Source organism: Falco punctatus (genome assembly GCF_963210335.1).
Source record: "Falco punctatus genome assembly, chromosome: 7".
In the NCBI taxonomy this organism is placed as follows: domain Eukaryota; kingdom Metazoa; phylum Chordata; class Aves; order Falconiformes; family Falconidae; genus Falco; species Falco punctatus.
This window is the reverse complement of record NC_137587.1, coordinates 53,419,705-53,441,408: the sequence shown is the minus strand read 5'-3', so window position 1 is coordinate 53,441,408 and position 21,704 is coordinate 53,419,705. Positions and strand designations below refer to the sequence as shown.

The 21,704-nt window shown below is 39.6% G+C and overlaps 1 long non-coding RNA gene across 1 annotated transcript; it reads left to right on the top strand.

The window, feature by feature from the left end:
* The first annotated feature begins 854 nt into the window (after positions 1-854).
* On the top strand, positions 855-20,682 carry LOC308067370. Its single transcript, XR_013929576.1, has 2 exons — positions 855-15,596; positions 15,997-20,682. It is a non-coding gene; the product is annotated as an uncharacterized lncRNA (long non-coding RNA).
* The last annotated feature ends 1,022 nt before the right edge of the window (positions 20,683-21,704 follow it).

Below are 21,704 nucleotides of genomic sequence, written 5' to 3'. Positions count from 1 at the left end.
TGGATAGAAAAGCTGGGTTGTTTGGGGTTTTAGGGTTTTTTTCAATCCCTAGGGGAAATTTGATAGTTTTGAGATGATGGGTTTTCCAAAGAAGTTTAAGTTACACCGAAAAATTACAAGTTTCCTATTTGTTTTTTCTATACTTTTCTGGTTTTCTCAATTTTGTCCTATAGTTTCCCTCTAGAAAGGAGTTGGGGGGTGGGGGGGCTGGGGAAAGGAGGTTGGGGAGGGAAGACAGAATTAAAGTGATTCTTCCCGCTACTTTTCATGTATTTAATAAAAACTGTTTCCTAATAGGAGAAAAGATAGACATTAGCAAGAAGTCTCTAAGCACGAAACCAGCTTTTTACAAATTGCTAAGATAACCAGATGTAACCCAGAAGAGTGTCGAGATTCAAACTGTAAAGTACAATTTATCACAGTCATGAAATACAAATAATTGCAAAGTTTTTGGAATTCCAAGATTACTGTTAGTACAAGGTAAAACCAAGCTCCAAAAGAACTTCTTTAGCAGCAGGAAGAAGAAAACTTACCATAAACTTTGGATAACCCAAAAAATAATGAGGTCTTTTGAACTTTGCTGACACCAGATGAAAATATTTGGGGAAAAAAGGAAAAAACCAAACAAAATCTAAACATACATGATTCAGAAACACTTCTGCTTTATAATCACAGTAGACTGATGCAGAAAAGACTATAATGCTGTAACGGATTAGAAGCAATGAAAAAGCAATTGGAGTACAATGTTCCAGAATTATAAAATTGGAAACAGAATAATTAAATAGAATTTGTGACAAACTTTCTTTTAAAACACATTGGGGTGGATTGTTGGTGGGGTTTTTTTGGGGTTTTTTTTTGGGGGGGGAGGGGATGTGTGTCTGTCAGAATGCACCACAGTATTTCAAACTCATACCAAAGACACTGACTGACAACATTTAGTGCCTAAAAAAAGCTGAAATTTCTTCTGTGGTCACTTGTGTAAAAAATAAGTGGGAAATAAAAGTGGGGCAAATAAATGAAGCCAGATGCAGGCAGTTTCATAGGAGGTGCTACTACTTTTAAATTCTTCTCATCAGATTATTTCCGATTCATATTACTCTGGGCTTGGACAGTAACATCAAAAGTTGCCCTAGAAGTCTCAATTGTGAGAAGTGCTAGAATCACTACTGTTGAAGAGTGAGACTATTGAACTTTGATTGCTAAAAAGGCTCAATATCTTTGAAGAGAAAATTTCCTGGTATCTTGCAAAATTGGGTGTTTTGACAGATAGATACAATTTTCCCAAATATGCTAGGATGAGGTCTATTTCACCTGGTGGCAAATGAAGTTCTATACAACTTCTACTACTGTTGAGAGATCCAGGCATAAAAATAAGGGCTATTGATCTCGGTAATAAAAGGTGTGTTAGGCTGCAAACACATCAGTATCCCCTGCGTTGTTCAAAATTGGTTCAAATTTAATGAAGTCATTTATATCAGCCACAACTGTTCTGTTGAGAGCATCTTTGTAGGCAGTAAGTACCATAGCCTAGTGTTTCAGTTTTATCTGGAGTGTGTGCTGCACACACACTGTTCAGAAGCAGGAGCACCTAAATAGTCAGAAAGCAATTGTACAAGCAAAGCAAGTTCTTCTTCATCAGGTTCCGCAGGACACCCAGCCTGCCTGTAAAGCCAAAGACCAAAGACCCTGCCCGCTCTCCTCCTGCACCAAGTTCCTCTTCAGAAAGATGGTGCCCTGAAGCGTACAGCCATGGGTAACAAAACCCAAAAAATGTGATTCAGAGCAACACATCCCTGATTTTGTACCTTGCTAGTTGCAACTGTAGCAACATCACTTTTGAGAAAGGTCATTGCTCAAGCAGGGCGATAAATCAGAAGCCCCCACGCTACAAGTAATGATGTATACATGATGTAGAAGCCAGTTGTACAGATCCTAAAGCACACCTTATGAAGAAGAGGTCAGCATTCTTCACTTGCCAAGAAAGCTACTGCCTCCTTGCTTGCTTCACCATGAAGTTACAGGATAAACTGACAAAGACCATCTTCCCAGTCTTGCACAGGGCAGAGTAAGATTACGGCCATGTGCAGACATCTTCCCGAAATAACTGCTTAGTTGCCTAGGTAAGAATTACAACGTGGAATTCAAGCTGCTATAACAGACCCCTCAGCAGCAGCACACATCATCCCTATGTAACCTAGAACAGCTTATAAAATATCAAATCTTGACATATTTACTGGCCCATGTTTTATCAGACAAGATTTGATTACATGCATTATTACTTAGAAGCAGACATCTTTATAATAGAAAGAGGAAAATATATCTGTGTCGCTTTGTAAAAAGTGAATGGCTATTGGTTGAAGATCCTCATAAACTTCAAAAGCTGATCATCTTTGATGGGAAGAATTGATAGGAAGAACCTATAAAAAAAGAATCAAGCCTGAAGACTTACTGTTAAGTATGTTCCAGAAAATAATACCATTTCACTGCAGGAGATAGGGGAACATAAACACCAAAATCCATAATGCATGTAGGAACACCTTTGTAACCGCCACAGAAATCAAAAGATCTCACATATCAGTGGATTTTTTGACAGGGTGGAAGAACCATCTCTTTTCTAGAGCCCTGTCTTAAAGTGATCCCAAACCCCACTCAGCTTGGCTTTCCAGGGGTGGCTCAGTTATGAGTGAACTCTAGGAAATGAGATACGCATCATCCAAGGCTGTCATAACTCTGCCCTTTCAACGCTCCTTGACACAAAGTCAACATAAAATAGAGATTCAGAATATCACTTAGGCAGATTTACTTCTTCAGACTTTTATTTCTTCGCTCTCCCTTGGAAATATTCCCCTCTAGGGAATCTAAAAGCATTCTAGATGTTCTTTCTTCTATTTTGCTTCTCCTAGGTGCCTGGCCAGTAGAGCCATCAGAACAGTCATGAAAGGCCCCTTAGCTCAAAGGAGAGAAAGAGAACTTTTCCGTGAACTTCTGAAATGTAGCACTAAAGACCTGTAACATTCAAGACAATCAGTAACAATCATAAACACACACCATCCAACTTTTTAAATCCTGACGTCAAAGCATGGGGTAGTGGGAATCACACGTTGAATCGGCATTCTCACGCTTCTCTTCATGACAGGGTACCCAGGCTGGGAATAACAGTGTACTTCTTTTCTGGTGAGGAAGACAGAAGGGCTGAAAGTGACAGGACATGGAGTGAGACGGGAAAAGCCTTCCCTAGACTAAATAACACTGAAAAGATTCTTCTATTGCCTTTTAAAACATAGCATGGACACATTTTGAAGCCTTCTACTACAGACATTCACACCTGCCTACATCATTTCGCTTGGCTCATAGCACATGGCAGTGTGGTTTTGGCAAGAGGAGCACTTACAAAGCCCAGCTGTAACGGAACAAGGTGAGTCACAACCCCGATACGTATTACAGATAATCACACACCTCGAGAGAGAAGCCAGAGCACCAAGCAGCAGATGAGAACTGCAGTCCCCTAGGTGCCGAAGGACGAACTCAACAGTAAGTCAATCAAAAGTGACGGAAAACATCTGTATCAGCTTCCTCCCCTGCTTCACTTCCCACGGACGGATTTTCATCCAAGGTCTGATGCTGTCTAGAAAGCTTCTGCCAGCTCATCCTGAACAACTGCCACTGCTTGAAATGGGGACGGGGGGACACCACACGGGGGATGGAATAAAAAGAAAAAATCCTAGTTGTTGAAAGCTTTCCAGGGTGCCAACATGAAGTGCCAACTCTTGCTGAAGTAGTCCCCATTTCTTACTCCTATGCTTCTTTATCCTTTTTTTTTTTTTTTATCATCTACTCTCTCGTAAGGGAAAATGCTTAAAGGAAAATAAGAGATACATAAATATATACACACACACAAAGACAGAGATTTTACTCCTAATCTTGACATCGCTGCAACCCTTTTAGTTTTGAAAAAGGAGCCTGGACATATTTTTATCACAGAAAGCTGGTTAGATAATTCTGGCCTGATTTGTTTTCTATATGATAAATTGCTGCAACAGTTCTACCCACTACAGCACACTGTCAGTGCTGGCTCACAAAGCAGATATGAGCGCCAGGTCTAGCTCCTCACACTCCCTCCTCAGAATTTACTCCAGTAGTCATTTCTGTACCCTCCCTGTTCTCCCATGACTGTGGATACTCACTGTCATAGGGCCGTACACATAAAAACTCTTGAGGCTGCAATTCTTGTTCTTTTACAGCATTGTTGGTTTTCAACACAAACAAAAAAAGAAACCCACCGCTGTTGTCAGTACATAAATGTCAACAGGTTTTTTTTCTACCTCCAACACATTGCTTTTCATGCCAGTGCACTGCTTTACCAGCCACTAACGTGCTCATTCACCCTTAATGAAGGGTCAACAGAAAAGTTCAGCAATCAAGGGGGAAATAGCACCATTTATCCCCCCTCACAACTGCCAGGCAATGGGAGATGTGGAACCTGTTGTCAAGTCACACAGTTCTAATAAGGTTTTCAAAAGCAAACCCCTCAGCACCGGCCAAGTGTGCATATTACCCATTTTCCCTGTACCCTTTGATTTGTTATCAAAGTTATGATATATGAAGATGACGCTGATCAAAAATGGCGTGTACTTTATGTTCAATGCAGAAGTTATTTCTCAAGGCCTGTAATACAAAAATAACCTCAACTACCAGTTGAGGATTGTTATATAATAAACTACACCCTGAAACATGACTTCAGAAATTTGATATATATTTTGCAATATCCCTGAAGAACAATAGGTTATAGGAGCTTAAGTCACCAAGTTAGCCTCTCAGTACCATCATAAATTGCGTAGTATTATGCCCTACTCATACACATAATAGAAGTCACTGACTGGAAACACTGATGGAGGTAGGCCATTCCTCTGCCCACCCAGACTGTTCCTATACTACATATTGTTAGCCCATTCTAGTTTTTGAATTCAGAGAACAGAAGCAATGTTTTAATTTTGCCTGGAAAACTACCCTACATTTTAGCATTTTAGGTCGACTAACTCTTTTCCTTGTCTTCAACAGATACTAAATTCACATCCAAATTCACCTCCTTCCTGGAATTTGTCTAGATGTCATTAATCTAAGGAGAGAATTTTGTCACAGCTGGAGTTAGTAAGCATCAGCTATGGACAGCAAAGAGAAATAACTCCCCAAAGCTTATGTGCAGACATTCTGGCACCTAAACACAGACTAAACTATTTCTGCACTGTCCTTGCAATCTCACTGTATTTCTTATATTTAATCAAAAGAGCTATAACTTTCTTAATCTCTTTAAATTTATGACTCCTTGTCTCTCTAGTGTCTTCATTTGTGTCTATGTTACTAAATTGCCCAATAATTCTACTTCAAAGATAGGCTGAATAACCAAACCCACAGAGGCTATGAATCTTGCAATCATGGAATCACAGAAAATGTTAATGGCAGGGACTCCGGGAACTTCCCTTCTGCCCCACAGCAGGATCAGGTCTACCTGACAGTTCTCTGTTAGAGCTGTTCTTAAAAGACCAAGTTACAGAGATTTTACAACCTGCCACAGTAGTAAGTTATCCCTAACTAAGCAGTAGCCAAAACTAAGCAGGATTTATCTTATTGCAATTCAAGCCCTTTCTTTCCTTTCCTATCAAAACCTGAAAACACATTATTCTTTCTGCTTCGCAGTAGTTTTCTAGGTATCTGAAGGCATTAAGGAGGCTATTTTTCTCACAATCAGAGAATGTAGCTTTTTGAGAAAGCACTGGCACCACTGGAAGATGGAAGAAACATATTTAGACCTTCTGGAAGCACCAAAATATTGGTTTATTTCCTAGCGTATTTGACTATTTCTACACTAAGTATTGAGTAGTGACCAAGTACGAGTGACACAACTGATCTTGACCACATCAGAATGTCAGAAGTGACTCACTGACCCTTTTCCTTCTATACAACCAAGAAATGAATAACTTTCAGTAAGTTCTTATTTTGGGTTACTCGTGTACTGGTCCTTTGGCACAAGTCAGAACAGCATATTGTATGATGGAACATCCAAGAGATGCAACTATGTCTTCTTGCATTTACCTCTCATCCTCTTTTATTCTGGCATATGGAAGGAGCAGGACAGAGCAATCATGGAGATCAGAGAACTTTGTGCTGGCCATTGGAGCACAAAACCCAACTGTCTGGGGCGGGGGAGCATAAGTACATCATTTTATTTGCACACTTTGCAATCGAAACTTAATGTACATGAGTGAATGATGACAAATATATACCCTTATCTCTTTCCCCTCTAATCTTCCCGTGCTATAGTTTATGATACATGCAATTCTAGGAATGTTAATGATGTCAACCCTTTCAAGAACCTAAACAGCAAAGAATCGTTAGCCTGACTGTTTGTAATTCAACCCATCAGATGACAGCCTTCTGACAATAACATGCCCTCACTGTAGCTGTGAATATGTAAACCAAGCAGAGAGAAAAACTGTTCTCAAACTCTTTCCAGTGTTGAAACAAGCCAAAGTCAGATACCATATTCTGAAAGTCCAAATAAACAGTCAGTGGCTTCCATTTCACTCTAGCAAGAGCAAGCACATATCGTTGTTCTCACAGAATTCTCACAAGAATTAAAAAGCAATTGCATCTCAATAAATTGCAATGAAACACCCATACTGATCAGTATGGATGGCACCAATGAATCAAATCCTGGTGTCTTGAACTTAGTGAGAGTTTCTAAACAGCAGAGCCAGGCTGCAATCCTTATTTAGAAGCTTTTAAAAACTGAGTACCTATAACTTACTACCCTAATATACTGTGAAGCTTTAGTCTATGTTAATAAGATGAATACTGACCTGGAATTTTCAAGAATAATTGCTTTGTAGAGTTTAAAGAAATACTGTTTAAAGCAAGATACCTGCTTTTTAAAAGACTAACGTTTTGATATTAAGGCCTTTCAGTAAGAACTGGTAGAATATTGAATGGGATAGTAAATGCCTCTAAATAAATGTTTGATATATGCACTAAATTGAGGGGAGTTTGCCCAGGAATTAAGATTTGTATATAACACTAATAGAAATGCCATCACCTTGCACCTCAAATGGATTTTGAAATATAGGAAGTGCCAATGTAAATCAGGCTAGTCGTTCAGTCAAATGTGCTGTTGTTCTTCCTCCTGCTATGACTAATGATAGTGCTTCGGAAAAAAGCCCAGAAATTCAGCAGTTCTTTTGGCCTCACTGAGCTCTGATGGTGACAAGTTTTATTGTTCATACACAAAAAATAAAAATAAGGAAAAAAAAAGCAACTGTAAAAGCACCGCTTTCCGATCTGTTTGAAAATACTTGTCCATGTGTTATGGAAAAAGAGAAAAGAAATACAGGTGGGCTTATTCAGAGCACACTTCATTAGAACCACAGCAGGCAGGCCTTCTCACTTCTTTCCAACAGTAACAACCCTACTTGCCTCTCACATTGGTCTTTCTGGGACTTGAGGTCACTTTGTTCCCCTTCCATTTCCTAGTAACACAGGGGTGCAGCCACAGCACGCTCCACTCTCAACGCATTGTAATAAGCTCAGTATTCCTTTCTGTTCCTTTCTATAAACATCTGCGCAGCTTGCTTGCTTCTTTGATTGCTGTTTCATATTGAGAAGATAAATTCATTGAGTCATTTACAATATTTCATCTTTTTTCCTAAGCTTTGCAGCCACTTTATGTATGACAGGCAAAAATTATTCCTTCCACTACACGTTACTGAGCATTTGACAATTGCTCCACCTGTCACCACGCCTGAGCCTCTGACTTCACTTTGTACATGGAAGCCTTTTGCAGTTTTCTCTAGTGCTGCGTATTTCACAAAGCATTTTTAAAACTTCTGTGCCGAATGTCATCCCCCTGCCCATTCAGTTTTCTTCCACCGATTTCTTCAAGACAAGTGCACCAAACCCATCAGCACTAACCCTGAGCGATTCCTTTATACACCAGCTACTCAACTCACTGCCAGCTGTCTGCATCCCGCACCCTAGCAGATCTTCACTTTACTCCTCGTACTAAGCAGTACTGATGTAAAACATAGTACCTTGTGCTGAGATTTGCGTTCAAATTGTCAAACTACATCACCATTCCTGACAACTTCAAAATTTGAAGGAAGTCCCAATACAACTATTTTAACACCTTCAAAACCCACATTTAGTAGTCTTTTATTCACTGAGCTTCTTCAGAATGTGTAACGGCATCTGCAGACTTTCAGAAAGCCGCTGTGAGGGCAGTCACTCCCCTCCCAGCAGCTGCCTCACCGATTTCCTTAGGCAACTGGACTACGAAATCACATCAACAGTTGTCCCGCTTTACTGCTTTGACTTCAGATATTATTTTTTTTTCCTCATGGCATTTTCTGATCAGTCTCTTTATCCTTCTTTATACTGCAGAAATTACTTATTGCTGGTTCAGAGTGCAGAAGAAGACGCAACGGCAAGCTAAGTGCAGAAAGTGCCAGATTAACGCCGGTTCCCACCAGACTTGGTCCTTGTGTACGCTGGCAGCAAACCCACATTCATCTGTGATTCTGCTGCAATACCGCTGACATTTAATATCAGCAAAAGATAATTTTCCTAGTATAGACATGTATTCTTTTGTTCAGGATATTAAACTTGTGGCATTCATAAATACTCAGCAAAGTCACTTTGCCATAGAATCCTTGGGAATAATTTCTACTTGAACCTGTTTTGCCTCTAACTGTTGAAAGGTTTGAAAAGAAGTCAATGAAACAGAAGGGCAGATTTCTCAGTGGTCCAGATCCCTGTGGTTCTGTTGATGGTGCCGAAAAGGCCCATACAAGAGCAGGGAGCGTATTTTAAACTCACATTTTCCTTTCATTACTGTAATATGCTCTGGTCACCTTCATGATAAGACCATAGGAAAACCCCTTTGGATCAGAAGTCAAAGCCCCATGAGCACGCAAAACTTCTGAAAACGTGTACTTGGGTGCAAGAGGCAATCCATGTTCACAAGCAAAGGCTGCTGTAAATTGCTTACTGACTTCCAAAACCCAGCTCTCTAGAGGTTTCTGCTTGCTCTGCCCCTCTCATTTAGAGGGCATGAATTGTAGACTAGAAACAAGGCAAAGACTGTTTTTACACTAAACACTTTGGCATTAGTTTGACTATTGCTCTGGGTGTGATCACAACAATTATTAAAAAACAACAATGAAATAACCAGACTCTCCCCCTAAACTAAATTTCAGCTAGCTACTATGTGCCCCCCACAGATCAGCAAGCCAGGGTCCAAGAGCTAGCAGTCAACTGGCAGAAGCAGCAGTCAAAGTCACTTCAAATGCTAGTTATACTTATTCAAATGCCTCTTTCTGATTTCAGGGACCTAAATCTTAAAGCTAGCACCAGTGTATTCCTTTCAGTATTTTTTCCTTATTTACAGTTATTTTTCAGCTGTCCTGAGTACAAATCGGAGATACAGGAGAGCCCTACAACTCCACTCAGTTTTCTTTCATTCTCTACAATAGTGATACAACTGGCTCGCTTTCCAACTCATCATTCACTTGCGTGTCTGTGGCTGAACAGAGATCTGCATATAGACCCTTTATACACTTTCAAAGACCAACAAATGCATAAGCACTCTGTATCCAAGCAATCTTGTATTTTAGGAAAACCTCTTTGGGCTACCTGGAGAAATTAGCAAAAACCCTGGGAAAGCTGCATATATTTGAACCACAACGAACCAGAATATCTGCATTAAAAGCCCTGCTTCACAAGGGTTTGGTCTTAAGAGACACAAAGAAATAAATCCCATCTAAAAGGCCCTACAGCATCTTCAGCAAAAATCCAAAGGAACCTCAGATCTTTACGTAAAGACTTCCACTGTAAATTGCAATGTACTATATTGAAAAAGATCTCTACAGTTTGCAGAAAACATGTCTAACAAACAAATATTTGACTAAGCAAAGATAAGCATTCAGTATCAACTATTGAAACCCTCAGGATTTCTAATCTATCCTTACACAGTTTTGATTTGAACAGTTTCAGTTGACATCCATAGGAATCCACCAATTCATCTCTTGAGTTTATCCAAAAAGTTCTAACAGCGTATTACAGGGTCACTATTTTTAGCACACCAATTCACAACACACTCACAAAGCTCTCCACATCCTGAAGAGCTGCAGATTTGTACCAAAGACAATTTTTTTTTTTTTTTTTTTTTTTTTGGTCAGCTGCTGGATCAGGGACAAATGATATTTTATGGAGACTTAATATCTTACAGGAGTAGATGTTCAAAATGCACAACTGCATTCTTCAGAACAGAGGGCTTCTCTGTTGTGTTAATCTTTAGAAAGTATACTGATTTCATCCTTTTTTAAAGTTTCACTCTGCTAATAAGAGATCAAAAGCAATTCTTCCTCAAGTATGTAACCAGGAAGAGGAATGCCTATATCTCACTTTGCTGATGAAACTGCCAGGGAAAGGGTCCAGCTGCAGAGGCACTTTCCAAGAGAGAGACATCTGTTCACTAACAACTGGATTGCAACTACCACACATTTTCATCAGATGTTACTGACCTGTAAGGAATCAGAAAACAGCTAGACAACTGTTATTTTCTACATTAGCGCAAGTTTTTGGAACCCTTCTAAAAATTAGAAGTAGCAGTCGTGTAACCGTGGCTTTTAAGAGGCCTGAGAAAAATCACCAAGAGCCATAATGCAGCCCAGTACAAACGACAAGTGAAAACCACCATCCCTTAAAGCTGGTAGCCTAGCTAAGCAAAAGCAAGGCAAACCACAGACGAGAGTCTTACTCACTTGAAAGCTAGGGAAACGTGGCACAGAGAGACTGAGCAGCCTGCCTAGCTCTCGGGGAAGTGAGCCTGGGTGCTTCACATGAGCGCCATCACTAAACACCATCCTTCTCATGTAGTTTTCACTAAACTAAACAGCAGAAAGCATACTGTGATTTTATTTTTCCTTTGTTCCAGGACAAGGAACTACTACAGCCCAAGGAGCACTGAAGTAGTACAGCAAAGCTCCCCTGCTGCAGCGTAGCCTAACCATCATTGAAACTGTAACCCAAATACTGCAGTCTTGAGGTGGTGTTTCACATACCATACCCTGCATAATAACCTGAGAAAACAACAGTCCTACTAACTGGCCCCAAATCCATCTCAGCGGATGCCTTCCAGGTCCTTCTTTAAATAACCACAGATGAACAGGACTAGAGTCAGCTGTGCTGGAAAAAACACAAATATACTTGCAGCGCAAGATGCTGCACCCTCCTCTATCTGACCATGAGAAAAATCACTTTCAAGGAGGGCACGTGCTGGATGCTACCTTGATATCTTCTTCATGAAAACATGAAAAGAATAGATGTAAGGATTGTAGGAGGCAAAGCTGCTAACAAGATACGCTGAAATGAAGTCAGCTGGCACAGCAGTTGCATTACCCTGGTAAAGGAGACCAAGGGAAGGTAGAAAGGGCATAGTTCTCTTTAGTTAAGAAATGTACTGCTTTAGAGTACATTGGTTACAGCATCCACTGTCCAGGCTAAGCAAGCATCCTTTGAATAAACATTTGCAGCTGTCTTCTCCTTTATTGATCTCTGAATTTCATCACAACTCACCTGACCTCTTTGCTAAGGTCTAGGTATTGAGAAGCTGATTTCAAATTACTAGCCCAACAAAAGCCTTTTTATGAAGAATTATAGTGGAGTTAGAAACCAAACCTACCCTTAAGTCACCATTTTCAACTTTTACAACTTGGAAAAGGTGTTTTTCCCCCCTTGTAGTTTTATAGTGGAGGATTTGCAGAAGTGTTCACACCACAGTTCCTCAGAGCCGTAGATTTCCTGTTAATGCACTCCGAGTTTCTGCCCTGTGATTAGACATTCTCCACTAAAGAAACTTTCTAAGAAAACCCATACATTTCTAAAACTGGTGCTGTGATTCTATAAGCAAAACTGAAATCACCACTGTAGACGAGGATCCTATGACTAGATTAATTATTAATTCCAAATTTTTTCTCCTAATCGATCCTGAACAGATTTAAATGACACTTTGGAAATGGCTACTGAGCTAAGAGCCTTGCTTCTTGTTCTCAGTATTGCGGCGGTGATAGTTTTAGCAGAATCAGGCGATCTCACATTAAGGTGAGGTTGTAGTCTGCACCTGAAATGAGTACATTGCTGTGTCCCGAAACTTCCATAAAGTGCTTTTATTAGGCAGGAGGTTAGCTTTGTCTTCCTCTTTGATCCTTTACCTGAAACACTGGCAGTTTTCAAGGAATCACTGCTTTGCACCAGCCTGACACCTAGGAACGATCCTGTTATCAAGTGACAGGTTTGTATGTAATAGCCAGAAAACCTGAAGCCCGTCAAGCTTTGAGCTTGACCTGGGTGTGCACTTATAAAGCTTTCTTTCTTCACTACACGGCATTGTATGAAGCAAGCCTCCCATGACAGATTAAAAATAAAAAAATTTAAAAAATAAATCAGCACACACTACAACACAGTTAGAACAAACATGGAGAATTAAGGAGTGTCAGGTTAATTTCCTTACCCAAATTTGTCACAGCTGCTTGGCTCTTTTCAACTACAGCCATAATAATAATAAAAAATCATGGGTGAAATTAATTGCATTGAGTTAATGATTACTCATACATTTTAAAACTCCATTAGTAATAGATAAAGTAAATGTTATTTCAGAGAAACACACACAAAAAGAGTGATTGTTGCAAGATAAAAAAATATTTACCTTAAAATTGCTTAATCACTTTTTTAGCATCAGTTTAAATCTTGAAAGATTGTTTGTTTAAAAGGACTAATAAGAGGAACTGTAAGACAGGACAACACAACTGGGGATCTAATTCTGCTCCTATTGACAATACAGAGTAACAGATCTCAGGGGCTCATCTGGTGCAACACCTGTTCAAGGCATGGCTGACTGACACTGGATCAGGTTGCTCAGGGACCTGTTCCCGAGCCAACAGTGAAAAAAAACCACACCACCCACAACCAAAAAACCAGTATCTACAGTAAGATTCATTCAAGTGAGCACTGGGAATGAGCCTAGTTCAAGGAAGTTCCTTCCAGTTTTGCTATCAGGCTTGAACTATTGGATTATTGCTTCCCCAGAATGGGAAAAGTATCATTATCTAGCTGATCTAGATTAAAAATATGAGGAAATATTTTCTTTCAGTTATTCATCTAAAATTATCTTATTTCAATTAAGTATATCCCATCCTTGGGAATTGTACCAGCAGTACCAAATATTGGTATCTCTATAAAAGATCACCAAGTATAATTCTATTTGAGGAACTGCCTGCTTTGATAAAAAAGATTTGATAATTATTAATAGAAGTGGCAAGTGCAGTGTAAAGGTTAGAGTGTAGGATAATGAGCCAAAATACTTGGCTCTCCTCCTATCTTGGCCACGTTATTAGTGTGTGATCTTGAACAAGATATTCAAGTATTTAAGAGTAATTCACTGATTTTGGAACTGAAAAATCTAAATACCGTGAAACTTCAGGTGTGGGACAAATGCCATTGTAGGAGAAGAAAGGGCAGCTGATGTTGCCTCGCAGTCAAGCAACAAATACTTCATGAATCTAGCTTCTGGAATGCCTCACACTAATACCTGCAATATTCAAAAACATTTGGCATGTTCATAGCAGTTTACCCTTGACTTACAGTCTCCACATGTTCACAGTTATTCCCTTAAAACTGCTAGGAGACTATCAGAAGCATTAAAAATATTTAAAGTACTGATTCCACCATTACGCATGACTGGTTCAGCTCTTAATCTTCTAGACACTCAAGAAACAAGAAAATAATTCTTTGTCTTCTTGTATATCTCTTTCAGGTGAATGAGAGTGTTAAAACAATTATTTTTGTTTCTTCATTTCTTCTCTAATGTTTGTCCAATCTCTGTCCTGTCTCAAGCAACAAGAGCAATAGTTGCAAAAGGACTCCTGGTGTTACAAACGTCACTCTACTTGAGAATAACAAAAATAATCTACTACCCAGTGCCAGGAAAAATGCTCTGTATATCTTCAGCAGTTACCTGAACTGTTGCTTGGTTCTGAACAAGACAACATTTTGCTGAAAACAGTTACCACTGAACTTTTAATTACACTTTAGTCTCCCGCATACTTTATTTTCCATTGCCTTGGTTCTTACTGAGATCCGTGCTCCGAATCATATTTCATCCCCAAGTCTAGCATTTGGAGCATGCAAGCCTTTCCAAGGAAAAGTTCCAAAAACTCTGATGTTTTGGTCCTACGTGCTCATCGGCTGCCTTTAGCCCTGCTCCCAGTGCTCTTGGACAGCTTCCTGCTGAACAGGATCAGGATTTTTGGAGAACCTGCCATTGCCTAGGCAGCAGGCAGTGAAATCACACAGACGTGCATGCTGCTGAACAAAAAGTTCCAAGTGTGTTTAAAAAAAAAAAAAAAGCCAGTATCTATTATGCATTTTACTCTGTTTTTTACTTCCCCCCCAGCCATAAAAAATCTCAAGTTTTATAAGATAGCAAAAGTTATGGAAAGACATGGAAAAGACATTACTATCATAGTATTAAACACACCACAGTGTCTGTGCACATGTATTTATGCTTTTAAAGAGGAGCTAAAAGAAAATTTTAAGAGTTAAGGGGAAAACAGTTATAACTTTTTAGAAACAATCAAATTCCATTTCTTACAAGATTTCTTTACACCTGACTTCTTTCACCCCTTCTTTTCTTCCTTTTTCACTTCATTAAAAAAAAAAAATAAATACCACAACATAACACCAAACCCAACACAAAACAAAACACAAAGACAAAAAAACGAAGAGCCTTCTGAAGGTTTCCTGGGGCACACGGTGAGCAAATGGCACATAACTTTTCTCCAGACCCTGCAAGGTAAGTACGTGAGTGAGGAAGCAAATCTTTGTTCTTCGTGAGTGACAGCAAAGAGACAAGCAATTTTTGAAGGGGGAAGAGGGAATAATGAAATAAGTACGTTTATCTAGTAGAGTGAATTTCATGTCCTGTAAGGGTGTGTGGGGGGGGAAATGCAACAGGGCTTACCTGAAACTTTCTATTGCAGAGAAAAAAAAAACTCAGCAGGCAAAACCAAATGATTTTAAAACCTATGGAACAAACACAGAATTTCAGGAGTGACTTTTTTTTTTCTTTTTCTTTCTTTCCTTTTTCTTTTTTATCCCCTTCCCCTCCTTCTCACTTCCAATATCCAATTTTACAGTCTTTGCAAAGATAAACTTAGCCTTTTACTTTTGGGACAGGGCCCTTATGAAGATTATGTGTTCTTAAGTACACACATAGATAGAGGGTTTTACTGTGCTGCTACTTTACTTTTTCCTGATCTCCAGGAACCGGCATGTATTACTCATAAATGAGTTGTCCGAAGGGACACTAAATCAATCTCATCATTTTCTTGAAGCTTCCTGGAACACTATATATACACTTATTTAAAACTTCTTGAATCTTTGCTTGGAACTTTTCAGGTAGAAGGCTCTGGAATGAGGAATTTGGAAACAGGTGAAAAACAACCACTAAGAGGGAGACCCTGCTAAGCAAATCATCCTCAAGACAAAAGGTGCAAGGCCCTGCCTTTTTCACTCAGTTTTCAGGCTCAAAGAACTGTTAACTGCCAACTGCTGCGTTTAGAGGTTTAGACTGAATTTTTTGCCTGCTATGTTCCTATCATTGTTAGTTGTCCAAGATGTTACTTCAAATTTGGTGATGGACTTAAAAAAAAAGACTGAAAATCACATTGAGGTAAAAAAAGATGGTACACAGAAGTATTTATAATGCAGTCAAAGAAAGTAATGTAGAATGGTGGAAGCCCGCACGTTAAAGCCCTCATACTTCCATGCAAGAAAACTGCAACAGCTTCGAAGTGGCATATTACACTTGTTCTCTTATTATGACACTTGTTCTCTTATTGCATGGTTCCATGTCCAATAGCAAAACCAATTTCCTCTTTCTTTCAACAGTCACTCTGGTTTTCGGAGTTTGTTGCAGTGTCCTAAAAGACCTTTCACATGTCTGTTTAATAACCCTGTCTTGGGTTATTAAACTCTGCAACTGCTTGGCCCCTGGTTTTAAACAAAATAAAAAGCATTTCCTCAAACACTGTCAGTAAATTTAAGGACATGAACTGCACTCCAGCACCACCAAAGAAGAGAATATTCTCACTGTCGTCGTTTCAGATTTGAAAAGGAATACACGAGATCTTTATCACCCACCTGGAAGGAGCAGAGAATGCAACCATAGTCTCACTGAGAGAGAAATCAGCTTGCTACTACTATCGCCAGCAGGGTTCTGAGTCAACACCACAGAACAGGTCAGGCTTGGCTATAAGCACTTACTGCAATCTTCAAGTACATGCTTGAAAAACGATCACATAAATCCTTTGTCGAAATGCGACCCAAGTACAGGCAGACGCATGAAGTTCCTGTTCATGGCAACACTTAGTACAGGTTTTTGTGAGACAATAGTAACAAAAAATGCGGCTGGGTTTATTTGAAAATCGAATTCTACAGTAATTTCAGAAACGTATTCAAGAAAATTGTATTAACGTTTGAAGAATAAACTCTTAATGGAGTGTATTTCCCGTCATAACTCTCTTACAATATCCTTATAGCTGTCAGGGACAGGGAAAACATCTAGAGTGAAATGTAAAGTACTGCCCAAGAAACGGGATTTATCTATTTAAAACGATTTATGCTACAGAGGTTACACGCAATAGAAATCAGTCCATCAATTGGATTTCTCCTTACAAAAAAACTATAAAATGGCAATCAATGAAAGAGTGGAAGGGTCATTATTCTTAACTGTAAATTATCAATGGAAGAACACTAAGCTCCTGCAGACCCTGCATTAGAGGATTCTGTGGCTTATAATTCCACTTACCAATGAAAAAAAAGTAAACTAGGATGTTTGTAGTAGGCCTGTATAAAATGCCAGACACAACCAGCTCCGGCTGATTTATAAAATCATAAGATAAAGTCTCAAGAAAATCACAAGAAAAAAGGATGACAGAAGAGAGCAGAAACACAAGCTTTTAGTCAACTTTTGAATTTCTAGGCTAAAGTCTATTCTTACTAGATAAACATTTTCTGTTTTTTGTTGTTTGTTTGTTTTTTTAATGTAGAGGCTTTATGGGCAAAGAAAAAAAATGTTAAAAGTGGGGTTCTATTTACATTTTTTTGTTTGTTTTAAGCACCTGGCCTAAATTTCTACCATTATGAAATATGATCTTTCATCGAAAAATCTGGGGGTTATGGACTGTTTTGTGGTCCCCACAGCAGAGCGGTTCTTATTTATAGAACGACAAGTCTGACCGACTGCATTCGAGAAATAGATAAAGCTGCTGCAAGCATGCAGGGGGCCCCTCCTGACTTAGATGATCAAAGCCTAGCAGTTACTGCAGTAGGTAAGACAGGCTAAACTCTTCCTTTCCGATTTTTTAACTTGCTAGGCTTCTGATAAATACCACAGACTGAGAAAGGTGGGTGGAGTGCGACAAAATTGTATGCACAAAATGAAACACTTAATAAAACAGAGAATGAGATTCAGGGAAATAGGTTTATGCATTTTAACATATTCGCTTCTAGAAAAATAAAACACAAAAAAAGTGCACAAATACGAGGAGGTAAGTAGTTTGCACAGCTATGAAAATTACCCATAGACTATTCTACAGGTAGAAACAGCTTTAGCATAGTAAGTAGTATTTACAGCAGAGAACTTAAACCCAATAAATAATATTTTAGACAATCATATTAAGTTCCATGTAATTCTGCAGAATGAAAAATAAGCAGTTTTAGGAAAATGTGAAACTAAGTACTTGCTGGCCTTAATTTGTGAGCATCTTTAGAACAGTTCAGATTCCTAACACCAGGAAAATACTATTATCCAAAACACCATGGATGACTGCTAAAGAAACTTTTTTTTTTTTTTGCTATTTAATATTTGTGACAGAATGATGCTTTTGTGCTCCTAGTAATAAAATACTAACTCTGTATTGTGCTGGCCAAGTTTTAAGAAAGTACCTAACCCCCATTGTACAGTTAAAATCTCTTGTTGACCTTCAAACTCTGTGTTGGGTAAGCAGCTTTATGGAGAAAGCATGTACCTGATGTGTGCATACAACATAGTACGGCCCTAACATGCTAAATATTTTTTTTTTTTTTTAAAGGACCAAAACCATCAGGAAAGAACTCTTCCAATGTAGAAAACCAGCATACTGCAAAAAAAAAAATAAAAATGAACAACTGCAGTTGTTAAAGAATCACCTGTAGTACTGGACCCAAACAAAGTGATTTTGATGCTGTTTCTTTTTCCTTTATAAAGCAGCTTGTTTTCACCTTCCTCACTTCCCATATCCACAGATTGGTACGTATAATCCTATTTGATCAGGTTCAAAATGGAGTTTATTAAAGGACTGAAGAAAGTGAGAAGCATAAACCAACCAACCAACTGAGAAGTGTTCAGGACTTCAGGAAGGAGTATCTCATTTCAGCCTTGGAGGTGTCTTAATGCTTTCCTGTTTGAGGATAGTGAGAGTAGGAATGTAGACAAAGGGCAACAGGATTTCTACCTACAGGATAAACTACACCTCAGAGCTGCCAAAACATCTATCACCCCTGCTCCATGGCTCCCATCCTGCCAAAGCTTAACATTGGACGACTTCTTAATTCCAACAACCAGAAACAACTCCCAAATGCCACTAGCTTGAGCCATCAAAATGAGAGGCTGCCCATCAGACACCATGAAGCTCTGTGGCCTCTTGTCTTTTCATTCTTTTTAAGGAACTAAATACTTAACATACATGATTAGGCACCACTGCTGAATATTTGAGCTAACACCCAACAGAGGTAAAGGCAGTAGTTCACACCTCCCACTGTTGTTACAAGCTCTGTGCTAACTTCTGTCTGCACCACCTACATCCAACTTCACATTTTTGCAGGGTTTGTTTTTTTTTTTGTGCCACTAAACCAGCAAAGGCCTAAGAGAAAAAACATCAAAGCTGAGACTGAGGGGAACATCATGGAAGTCTCAAAGATTTATTTATGTGGGAATGGCCTGGCTATTTTCAATTCCAGATACAAATCAAGCAAACGAGACACAGACAGAAAGGAGTTCCTGCAGCACTGTCTATGCTTAAATTCTTGTGAAAGCAAGAAGTATTTTTAGTACTTGCACCTCCACTAATAATAAAAGCAGGAGTACTAGCAGTGTTGTATTTTTATCATGAAGTGTCCAAGAAGGCCTGGATGTTGCTACAGAGTCGGCCAGATTTCAGCAATGCAAAAACCAGCTGCATTCCCCAGCAGTACAGTCATAAGGACAAAGTTCTGCAGAACCAAAGGCAGCTGCAACGTGCTCTACGTTACTGCATGTCATCCTAATTCCATTCCCTGCTGCACGCAGGTACATTAGAGGGATGAAGATTGATGTTGCTACATGCTGGACATGGATTTTAGTTGCAGCTCCAGCAAAGAAGAGCTAACAGAGCTCAAAGCCAATGAAGTAGCATTTAAATACTTATTTAGTGATGGAAACTTCCAAAACTCTTGAAACAAAACTTCTGTAACGCATTGCAAGGACAACCGCACACTTCAGGATGAAAATATGCATCTCTTACTAGCTTGGTTAAACAAGACTAAAGATTTTTGTCTCTGTATCAAGACTGCTGGCCAGACCACACTGAAATACAATACGAGTGGATGTTGATGGGAATATAAAGGAATCAATCAAAAAAATTGCTAAAAGGGGGGGTGGTGGTGGTGGTAGGGCAGGGGAGGCCAGAAAAATGTTTGAACCTGTTTGATCTATAGCCTAAAGCTCAGGTCCTGCCAGAGGAAATACTTTTGGGTTTTTTTTAAATATTTGGGAGAGGCATAATGGAGTAACAGCACCATTTTCTGTGAAGTAAATGTTCTGTTTAAGAGACAATTTAGGCCAGTCTGAAGATTCTGTGCATGTTTGTCTCTGATTTTCCAAGCTACCAAATCATTCAGGATGATTTCAGACTAAAGCCCTTTGATTTGCACAGGTTCTGCAAGCATGTCTTGCTTAAGGTTAGCAACACAATAATCTCTGAGAGAACCCTGAAATAATAGCCCATCCTCTTAAATGTCTGAGGACACTGAGCCCTGGACTGCTGGCAGGTTAGCAAATGTCCCAGACAACATCGAAAGATGAGTGGTCCTGTTCTGTCCTTAAACTCTCCTATGAGCCAGCTCAAACTGTAAACTTCTCCCCAGCAAAGGGGCACAGGTATCCGGGATGGACCCTTCCTGCTACGTGTCTGGGAAGGGAACAGTATAGTAAGCATATATGTGCATGACATTTGCCATGACATTGAATGTTTTCTGATCTCAACAGCACCCAGGAAAGATGTTTGTTGATAGCCAGCTGCTGTCCCCCACCGATTCTCATCCACTTGCAGTGCTTTTCAGATTAGGGCACGGTACTCCATCCCAAATACCATCTTTTATCTCTACAGAAATGATCTGTCACCTTCCCAGCAAAGGTAGCAGATAGAACTGAGCTGTTGCCCCAACCAAACAATTCACATAGCTTGAACTTCTCTTGAGTTCATCTGCTCTAACACAGAACTGTGAAAATGCTTTTCAAGAAATTTGTTAACCCTTTAATAGCAGTAAGCAAACAACTGCTCCCCCTAGAAAACATGAAGATGACTGGTACTGCAGACTTGCATGAAAGTGCAGTTACTAGTGGGCTTACACCACAATGCTGCTGGAGAACATCTCTGGCAGGGTACCAGGAAAGAGACATCACGTAAATAAGGTTTATCAATGCTTGTAAAGCATCTGTAAAAGTGCCTACCCTTTCTAAATTGAGATAAGTATTCATATGATACAGTGATTCTTTGTCATTTTATAAAGTGATCACTAGGAGTTCCTAGAGTAGTAAAAGTAGTAAAAAATACTCAATAGCGAGCGAACCCACTGACCTGACACGCGACAGAGGCACCCTGTCTGACACACAGCCTGCAGAAAGCCGCCTTCTGGAATGAGTTGGGAGAGCAACCAAAGAGAAAGTTAAAGAATGTTATGAGAAAAAGATGAACACTTGTTGAGGTTGGGGTGCACATATTTCTCACTGAAAATTACAGAGACCTGCCAAGTTCTACAGGCCTGAAATCCAAAGTTGCAATCCTGGCTCCCAGCTCACTCTCGCTTGTGTCTAGCCCTTTGTTTCACGCAGTTGCAGTGCCATAGACCTTCCTCCGCTTCACAGCACGCGGCACTAGAGGCAGCTGCTTTGCCTGACTCCCCATCTTCTAGAAGGAGCCCTTCCAAAAAGCATATTTCCCAACTTCAGATTATTATAGTCCCTCCCTATCTCCTAGGCCAGACTCCACTTTTGCCACGCATCAGTCTTCCTCCCCTTTGCAACACAGCCTCAGAGATGAAAACAGGAAAACTTTAATTACAGATTTTGGAGCTGGTTCGCTCCTGATCGTCTCCATTCCAGCCACAAAAATATCCAGTTCCTCACCCAGGTATGATCAGAACTGAGCCTAAACTCCTAGATGCAGCTGCAAGAATCCATGACTTTTCCAAGCTCCTCCTAAGAAAGGAGCTACACCATTTGCTACTAATGCAGGCATTCATTTCTCTGATCTGAAAGTAGATGCAAACTTTCCAAGAATCCCAGTAATTTAAAAATA